Source organism: Pelobates fuscus, chromosome 9 (genome assembly GCF_036172605.1).
Source record: "Pelobates fuscus isolate aPelFus1 chromosome 9, aPelFus1.pri, whole genome shotgun sequence".
NCBI classification, from domain to species: domain Eukaryota; kingdom Metazoa; phylum Chordata; class Amphibia; order Anura; family Pelobatidae; genus Pelobates; species Pelobates fuscus.
The window spans coordinates 53,616,678-53,626,534 of NC_086325.1; positions in this window are offsets into that span (position 1 = coordinate 53,616,678).

Sequence of the window (9,857 nt, forward strand, 5' to 3'; positions counted from 1 at the left end):
ACCTGTCTCTTGCTCTCTTCTAAAGGGCAGCACTCTACTCTCTCCTCCAGCTCTGCTTCACTCCCACCTATTTTGATTTCTATTCCCTGTCCTAATGTGTTTTATACCCCACCTCCTATAGACTGTAAGCTCGTTTGAGCAGGGTCCTCTTCAATCTATCGTTCCTGCAAGTTTTCTTGTAATTGTCCTATTTATAGTTAAATCCCCCCTCTCATAATATTGTAAAGCACTACGGAATCTGCTGTCGCTATATAAATGGCGATAATAACAATAATAATAATCTATACATACACTGTAACAGAGGCACTTTAATCCACCGGTATATGCTTGTATGCCAGAGTGTGTTTTGTTGATAAAATTTATATGTTTTCATAAACTTTTAATGTTCTTTCCCCTCCTGAATTTGAGTCTGAGTAACGGCTTCATTCACGCGCAGTAACAGCCAGCCAAAGAAAATAGAGACAAAACTACACTTTCTAAACATATTTCGACTTTCATTTCAGAGTTCAGCCTTTCCAGTGAGAGGCAAAAAAAAAAAGCATCTGTCAACACCATAAGAGAAGGAACAGATTTAAATTTTTAAATGTCTCTGCAGTATAAGAGTCGTGTTATGTTTGATGATATTACTCCTCAAGGTGATCCATTTAAGTCATTGAACAACATGGTTCTTATGCAGCATTATAAATTGTATTCCCTTTTCCCTTAACTAACATATGGGGGATTTAATCCATGCTCTGTTCTTTATATGATCTACATCACTCATCCCAACTTTTTGCTACGAGCCAGACTAGTGGCTGTGCTTTCCTGCAGAGGTAAGGAATGTCTCTGCGCCAATTATAGTCAGGTGCATGCTGAAGGTGAAGTGCTCCATCATTACACCATGCTAGGGAACCCCTATGGGTTGAAATGCAGCATAATTGGTGCAGCCTACGATATACACACTACGAATGGAACTCTGATGCTCTAAGGCTCTGTTAGTGTGGCAGGCAATTTAAAGCAGAGGTAGCTGCAGGGGACAGTGAATACAGTTTCAGATAAAACAAGCAGTCTGCCAAGAATTAGAGGATTTTCTCACCAATAGGGGTAGGGTTGTCCTTGGTGGAAGAGATAACATTTAGATAGAAGGAAGCAGGAAAGGAGAGCCTTATCTTAGAATTCTAAACCCAGAATGTTTTTACTCTGTCTGTACTTGTAAAAATAAATAAAGAAATATATATATATATATTAATAATTATTTTCATAGGAGTTTTAGCTGTGTAACCATAGAAGTTCATGCAAAAACAGTTTACATATCTAGATAGTAAGGTACACAACGTAGAACAGTAAGTTACATTTAATGTAAACAATTACAAAGCTTGAGCTTATTATACAGAGATGCGAAGTATGCTGCACTCTATAAATAATAATATTAATTAAACGTAAATGTTGTTGCTGTTAGGAAGTGAAGGATATATCTCAGCTTTAGAAGATACGTTATGTTACCACTGGTTCTATCTTTTAACACCTTCACAATTATATGTGTGGAATTCCAGGTAGGATACCCATTTACTATACCCATCTCCTCTCTGTGTGAAAATATTTGATCAGAGGCACACCTAGGCTAGTTGGCACCCAGGACAGAATTGCCTGTGGCACATCTAAGAATGTATATATAGTAAAATTAAAGAAACAATGTAAGCACCATACTTTAATAGATTGAAGTAATTGTGACACCTGAAGTCCATGGGTTCTAGGTCCCACTTCACTATTACACGGTTTACCCACAGTCCAGTAGACATTCTTGGTACCCAGAAGTCTGACCTGCTAGGAAAATATCGCTGAGCAATCCTGCCATTCCAATTCTATCTCTTGCCATACCAGTTCACACTAGGGATTGAACCATTGATTGAATAAGAGCACTCAACAAATGCTTGCTATCCATGGTATGGTGTGAAGCTGATTATAGGGCCATATTGGGATTGAAATCTGGGATTCAGGCTGTCATTATTATTATTATTATTATTATACATATATAATAATATGGACAGAACATCTCTTCTAAATTGAAGTAATATTCATACATTGCTATTAAAAGTGGAATAGTTACTGAAATGTAAACACTCAACCATCAACAAAGAGTGGAGGGGAGAGGGAGGGTATATATGATAAAACCAACCCATAGAAGAGAATAAAAACTAAATCTAGTGCAACTTAATTTGATAATAAAATGATCAAATTAAGTGTAAATTGTGAATTCATGGCACTGACATTAGCTAGAGCCTACAAAGACCGTCTCTAAACTGGATGGCACGTGTACTTTTAAAGTGGTATACGGCCTCTCTTGGCTTGCTTCAGTGAGTACTCCAGAATGAGTTAATTAAATAAATCCACAAATGGCGTAATATCTTCAGACAAGTGTAATCAACACATCTTACAAAAGGTATATTGCTTATCTTTTCTACAGCCCCAGGGAAACGGCTATATGTTTTAACTCGCAGTGCCAATTAACGATGGCAATTACCCCCTTTGCAGTATAAATCAGCAGAGCAGCAGCAAATATTCTACTATATAGACTATTAAAATTAACATTTAGTTCATGCATTCATAAAAACCAAAACCTTTAAAAAACAATACCAATATATGGACAAATAAATACGTGGGACCGTTCAATCAGAGACACGTTTTGTTGTATGTTGGCTTTTTTAGTTGGAGTAGCATTGAACTCTTTTTAAATCTCCCTGTATTGTGCAGAAAATCTGAACTCTTTTCGATGGTCCAATCATGTGCGAGTGAGGGCAAAGTCTTGGCAACAACATATCCAAGACAGCCATATTGTCTTTACAGGAAGCGACGTATCAGGAGATAACTTCCTGTGATTTCTGATCCAGGTAGAGAAAAGTCTTGGTCACATGATACAAGTCCCTGTCCACCTTGTGGCCATAGAAACATTTAGAAGTGGGAATTTTATAGTGGCCAGTAGAGAAAACCCACATTAGTGTTGTGCAAAATACAAAACAAAAGGTCAGCGCTAATTAACACAGGATTATTCGGTAGGCAGCGACCCCAGCAAAGGGAATCCCTCAAAACCCTTTGGAGAAAACAAGAAGAACAAAAGTAAAGGGAAGGGCTGCTCCACAGTTAAACACTAATAGTACAACTTATTTGGCACAAAAGCAGAAATAGGTCCAAAAGTCTCACAAAGAAAGTTTTTATAATCCAAAAATGAAAAAGTCAGTGCTTGATATGATGTACTGTCCTCAATTCAGCTTGACCATAGATAATATGGAAGACAAAAGACAGGGATAGGTGATAGTGTAGCTTGTTGAGTACAGTCTTTTATATAAGGAAAAGGTAACGATGGGACACTCACATTTGGAAGAGCTACAGCCAGCTCTAGCAGTATAAGCATACAGCTGTATAATCCCCGCTTTAAAGGATAAACGGCAACTGTCAACCACGTTCACACCAAGATGACATAAAAGACAGGAAACATTAGTGTTGTAGCTGCTGATTTACATATTGTTTAGTCATCTAAAAATTAACAAGTTGTTGTTAGCCTCTGTTGTTACAATTTATTTTAAATAAAAATCTCTTCTAAGCCATTTAGTAGTGATCCTGGATCTGGGGTATGTGACTCCAGGCACCACAACAACTTCAATATGTTGATATGGTTATGGTGCCTACAGTGTCCTTTTAATGCTTTATTTTTCATATAAAGACAAATACTATATATTTTTTCCAGAACGATTCATAAAAATATTATACAATTGCTGTTACACTTGAAACAGAAGGCTTTCTAGAGATCCCAATTGTCTCATTTTCCGTACAGTTTGTTGTGGCACCCATCTGCATTATGATTTTGATTTGTATTTGAAAACCTATTAAAATTTATAGAGCTGTTAGTAAAACTATTTGGTGTGAGACGCTCCACTACAGCACAGATACTGCACAATTAACCAGAAGAAGAAAAAAGATGGAGCCTTTTGAAAAACTCCTTTAATGCTTGTTTTTAGTGAAAAAAAAAAAAATGAATGTTCTCACTGGCATCATTTTTCTAAAACACTCACCTAATATAATTTCTCTGGCAAAATGGAAACATATTTTATGTGTTTCTTCCAATAAATGCTCCATTCTGTTATTGTAGCTATCTTGACATAAAACATGAATCTAAAGGAAGTTTAAATTCATGGAGCTTCACACTTCGACCTTCATGTGGGATTGAATCCAGATACGTGCGTTTTTTTTTTTTTTTCTCTCTAACATTTTACTTCAAGAAGTTTACACGATCTCGGAAAACAGGAAGCCACGCCTTCATTTCCAAGAGGAAAAGGTCAGTGGTGTTGGATATTTGGAAATATTGAATTGAATCCCAAAACAGCTTATTCTGTCGGGCAAACCTTCACATCATTAATCTAATAAATGAAACTAAGAAATAAAGTACAGAAAAACAATGACAGCATGAAACTGCCTTCATGAAAATCACCGAGTGAAATAAGCTAGCTGCTGATTATTAATGCCTTCAAGAAAGAATTATTATGGAAAAAAATGATCAGCTGACAAACACAGTTAACGAAAGAATAGCAAATGATGTCCTTTTTCATTTTATGTCAATCTGACACATTCTTATTACGCAAGTACTTAAAAAGCCTTTGTGGACTGATGATTTCTCTCCTTGTAAAGGAACAACAGATTAAAGCAACACTCTAATGTTCGGAATGCAAATGGGAATTCTCAACGCCATAGAACCCTGTTAACAGTTTAGGTGTTCGTCCCCCTGCCTAGAGGAAAAAAAACTACTTTTACTCACCTTTTCTCCCATGCAGCGCTGGTCTACATGCTTCCGTTCCGCCTCCATGGCTGAGATCATAGGAAAGCATTAAAAGGTTATTGTTCATGCGCAACTAAATGATTTATGAGGTCATCTGACAGAAATAGCTGAGTTGTTATCGGTTATTTAAGAGAAAGGGCATCTAGTGGCTGTTTGAGTGACAGTTACTAGTTGCCTTTAAACCCTGCATTGAAAACATTGCCATTCTGTAGAAAAACGGACATGGCACCCAGACCACTTCATTGAGAGGAAGTGGTCTGGGTGCCTAGGGTGTTTCCTTAATGATAAATGACCATATTTAAGCAGTAAATATTGCAGTTAGCATGTCAATCTCCCATGTTCCACCGATATTGAGGTACTGTGACATAGTGGTGGGCTTACCACAATATGGCCATATTGTGAAACTGAATCCCCATGTTTGTTTACTAAGATAGGGGATTTTAAGTAGCTTTGTCAAATTTAAAACAATATATTTTGTGTGTTTACTGTTCCTTAATCTATATTTTATAAATTTATGTGTATGAGACACTATTGTCTATATTTGTGTGTTTGAAAGACTGTGTATGTATATAAGTAAACATAAAACAGTATGCATGTGCAGTAACGTTTGAAGCAGTGTTTGAATATAAATGTATGTTTGAGAAAGTTAAACATATAGCCGTTTCCCTGGGGCTGTAGAATCTAAATATGAGACAGAATATGCATGTTCCTGTATGTTCGAGGGAGATTGTGATACATCTTTTGTGGGTGAATGTTTACATGGCTGTGTGTTTGATGAAGTGTGTGTACAGGTATGTATACTGGAATTACAGTGTGTACATGATAAGTATTTTGGGTTAAAACTATATATATTTGAGGGAGAATAACTATGTGCACAAGTATGCTTGTGGGAGAGTATGTATAAGAATGCTTATTTGGCATGTATATTTAAGGCAGGATATGTGGATATACATGCTTAAATGTAGGAATGTATGTGTTAATACATTAGAGCTCCCAAGGTCGATCTTACTTTTCAAGCCTTTAATATTGAAATAATGGTAATTATTAATGATACTGTGACACTGATATTTACACACTTATTACATTGCATACAAGACACGCATTGCATCAAGACATTAATACTTTTTACGGAGTTAACAAAATCTTTTAGTGTTTATGAGAATGTGTTACTGGGTTACACTGTATGTTCTACAATATATCAGTGATATGGATAATAATAGAATTACTGATATTACCATGAAGACGTGAGATAATATCACTTTATGCTATTTTTGCCTATAAGGTTGATTTATCAAGTAATTGTATTTTAGGCACTTTGAAGAAGTAGTTCAGTAGATTAACACAGCGTGAATTGATATTATCAAGCACTATAATACATTTATTCTGGAAAAATATAATTTCTACAAAGAAAAAAAAAAATAACAAAGCACTATCCCAACTGAATTTTACATTGCTGAAATTCACAGCATTTAGATCTTTTGCTTCGACTGAAAAAAAGTTTATTTTTCTTCTTTCTATGTAATTTTGTACTTTTAATAACTTTGACACCCTTAGCTGTGAAATTTTGCACCCGTAGAGATTAATCCGATTAGAACGATCATAAACAATGTACAACAGTCCATGGGCTTTGATAAATGACTCTTGTATAACACAGCATGATAATGGATAAGATCGCACATTGATGATAAGGGGACCCACCGTCTAATGCTTTGTCCTTACGTCGATGGAGAAGGGATTAAATACACACATACACGTAACTAAAGATAGCTTTAAATCCAGGGCTCAAAAACTAAAACAAGAATTCATTAATACATTAAATTATAATGAACTGACTTACTGTTCCTGCAATTACCTGTCACATAGCTCTGTATAATTTACACAGAGAGCAGTGTGTAAGCTAGAGTGTAGTTTACCCTGACCTATACAGATTTTGACGATTTTGTTGCATGGAACTTTAGCTAGAGGAATATATTTTAGAGCAAATTTTAGAGACCACGGCTTTATCTGGCACTTAAGAAATCTTTTGCGAATATAAAACCTAACAGTCCCATAACCAGTTTAATTGAAAACTACTGCAACTACCATAAAATGTTACTAGGATGGTAAAAGTCATAATAATAGTTCACTTTTATATAGTACAGCTCTTGTGCACAGTAGTCCAGCCATTTCGGGTTCTGTCGTTAAGAATTTTCTAAATGCAATTATTAAGCTCAAGGCAATTAACCAACTCACTTAAAGTGGGTTTCAAAATTTAAGGAGTTTTATTTTATATTATCTGCCCTAAAGAGTCTACCGTTATGGAACTGCCTGGTTATAATAATGGAAATTGCATGTTTCCTACAGATCCATGTTTCACAAAGGTGCAATTGATGCTTAAAATACGGTATCATTGTAGATAAAGATCTGGTTACGTCCGTTGTGTACAATAAACCAGTGAATAAATGTGTTAACTGTGCTTATGTACATACAGATGCTACAGATTGACGGTGTGCACCTTCGTTCAATTACTGTCCTGAAATTAAACCCTTGTGACTAGAGGTTTTAGTGGGCTAAAGTAGTTATGGTGCTTCTTTTGTGTTCCTAATTGTTCCTTTAGGTAGACTTATAGAGAAATTGTGTACAGCACACACTACTTGAATCCCAAATATTATTTTTATTATTATGATATTTATATAGCGCCATCAAATTCCACAGCACTTTACAATGGGTGGACGAACAGACATGTAGTTGTAACCAGACAAGTTGGACACACAGGAACAGAGGGGTTGAGGGCCCTGCTCAATGAGCTTACATGCTAGAGGGAGTGGGGTAAAATGACACAAAAAAGTAAGGATAGTATTATACTAGTGACTATTGCAGAAGAGGAATCAGTCAGCAGCTATTAACAGTTTAATTGATACGCTTTTATGAAGAATTGTTTTTTTGAACAATTTATTGAAGGAGTGGAGACTGGGTGAGCATCTAACGGAGGAGGGAAGAAAGTTCCACAAGAACGGTGCAGCCCTCGAGAAATCTTGAAATATCTCTAAGACAAGGAAACAGAATTTGAATATGTGATATATTATTTTTTATATTTCTTACTTATTGAATAAAGACCACATTTTTGTCCTTAAAACTTCCTGGGTGACTTTCCTTATTAAGTCTATTCTTGCCATACTCTGCAATTGATCCAAAATGTTTTGGGAGCATAATGGATCAAGCGGGTCCTTCAAGAATATTAGACATCACATATATAGAGCTTTAAAAATTGAAAACTAATGTTGCATTTTTAGCTTAAATTGTTAACTTTGTGAAACATCTCAATTAATAAAGTTTATTTGAGGTATTTTGGCCTGAAATCTCCAAAATTTCCAGTTTAGGTAATAATCCAGGAGTCCGTTTTCTTCTCGTCTTACTTTACCCATTACATGCAAAACTCACAATTACAGGAGCAATGAGTTGCCTGTGAATTCAACTTACTTCCCACTCAAGTCAAGAGGGCTTTTACCTGGAAGAATTTGCATACATATGGTAAATTTGTCTTGCTCTGACTTGAGATGCCTCCAACTTCGGAACAAATATACACATGCACGTATACTTGAGCAAACGACGAGCGAAATGGCTGAACATTTGGTATTCGCAGTTCCGCCCATGGCACCAAAAAAAGGCGTGGCTTATGGAAAAAAAAAATTATAGATGGCTAGGGGAAAAAACTATTCTATATTTATATATTTATTAAATATATATATAATATATAAAATAGATTTGTTGCGGCTCTTCCTCCTATTCCCTGTATTCATTACTTTTTCACATTTGATCTTTGAAATATTTACATTATGTATATATTTTGCAATACACTGATTGGCTCATGTTATAGTTTTAACCCCTTAAGAACCAAACTTCTGGAATAAAAGGGAATCATGACATGTCACGCATGTCATGTGTCCTTCACGGATTAAAGGAACAGCGTACTGCGGAATCGTGACATGAATGAGCATCGGACGTTCCGAACAAAATTTCTATTTCAGGAAAGATTATATGGCCGAACGGAATGATCAAGCCGTGCACAAGTCTAGTCTTTACTAGACCACTCCATATTTGAAAAACATTGTAGAGCACAGGTATGTAATTTTATTTCCTTCATATGTACTGTATCATATCAGCCTAAACTGTATGGAAAACACAAAATAGCGTATATCTCAATTTCTAACATTTACCAATACTAAATACCATTTCCATTATGGAAATGATATTTAGTATTGGTAAATGTTAGAATTGAGATATACGCTATTTTGTGTTTTCCATACTAAATACCATTTCCATAATAACAATGTAAGAGAAGAATTAATATGTGTACCTTGACGGACTGATTCTTGCTATTGCCACACTTGTGACTTGAATTATTTTAGGTTATGCAGTCATTTTATTAATGTCCTTAAAAATATTTTTTGTTGACTAGTGAGCAGATATTTTTTGCATTACGTATTTGTTTAGTCATTAGAGTCTTTTCCATTTTTCATTTAATTTATTACTGATTGTCATACCTTTATAATGTTACAGATGGCAATGATTACACGTTTCTCTTTAACAGTTTGATGGCTTGTTGAGTGCATCCCAACCTGTCATTCGTCTCTTGTGTGCATCTTAATACATGATTCTGCTTAGGTTCTTATATGGAATGTTACAACTGGCACTTTTTTTCCTTTTTCTTTTTCTCAGTATCACTTGATTTTTACTATTTCATTCTACCCACTATACAGAATCTTTCTTTTATATTTCAAGGTCATCTAAAGCAATAAGTATTGACTACAGCATTTTTTAGTTAAAGAGCACTGGTCATAGCTGTTCTTTTTGCTTGTCCTATTTAATGTCCCATCTAATATCCGAAAAACATTTTTTTCACCTATGTGTCTTAATGGTCAGCCTGTAAAAGACATCGGCTTATAGTCTAGTAGTCTGACTGATGGGGAGGGACAATTTTCAAAGTGTTTTTTCGCAAAACCTATACATTAGCAAGGGATTTCGCTAGCACAATATTTAAATAAAATAAGGAGATATATCCAATAGAGAT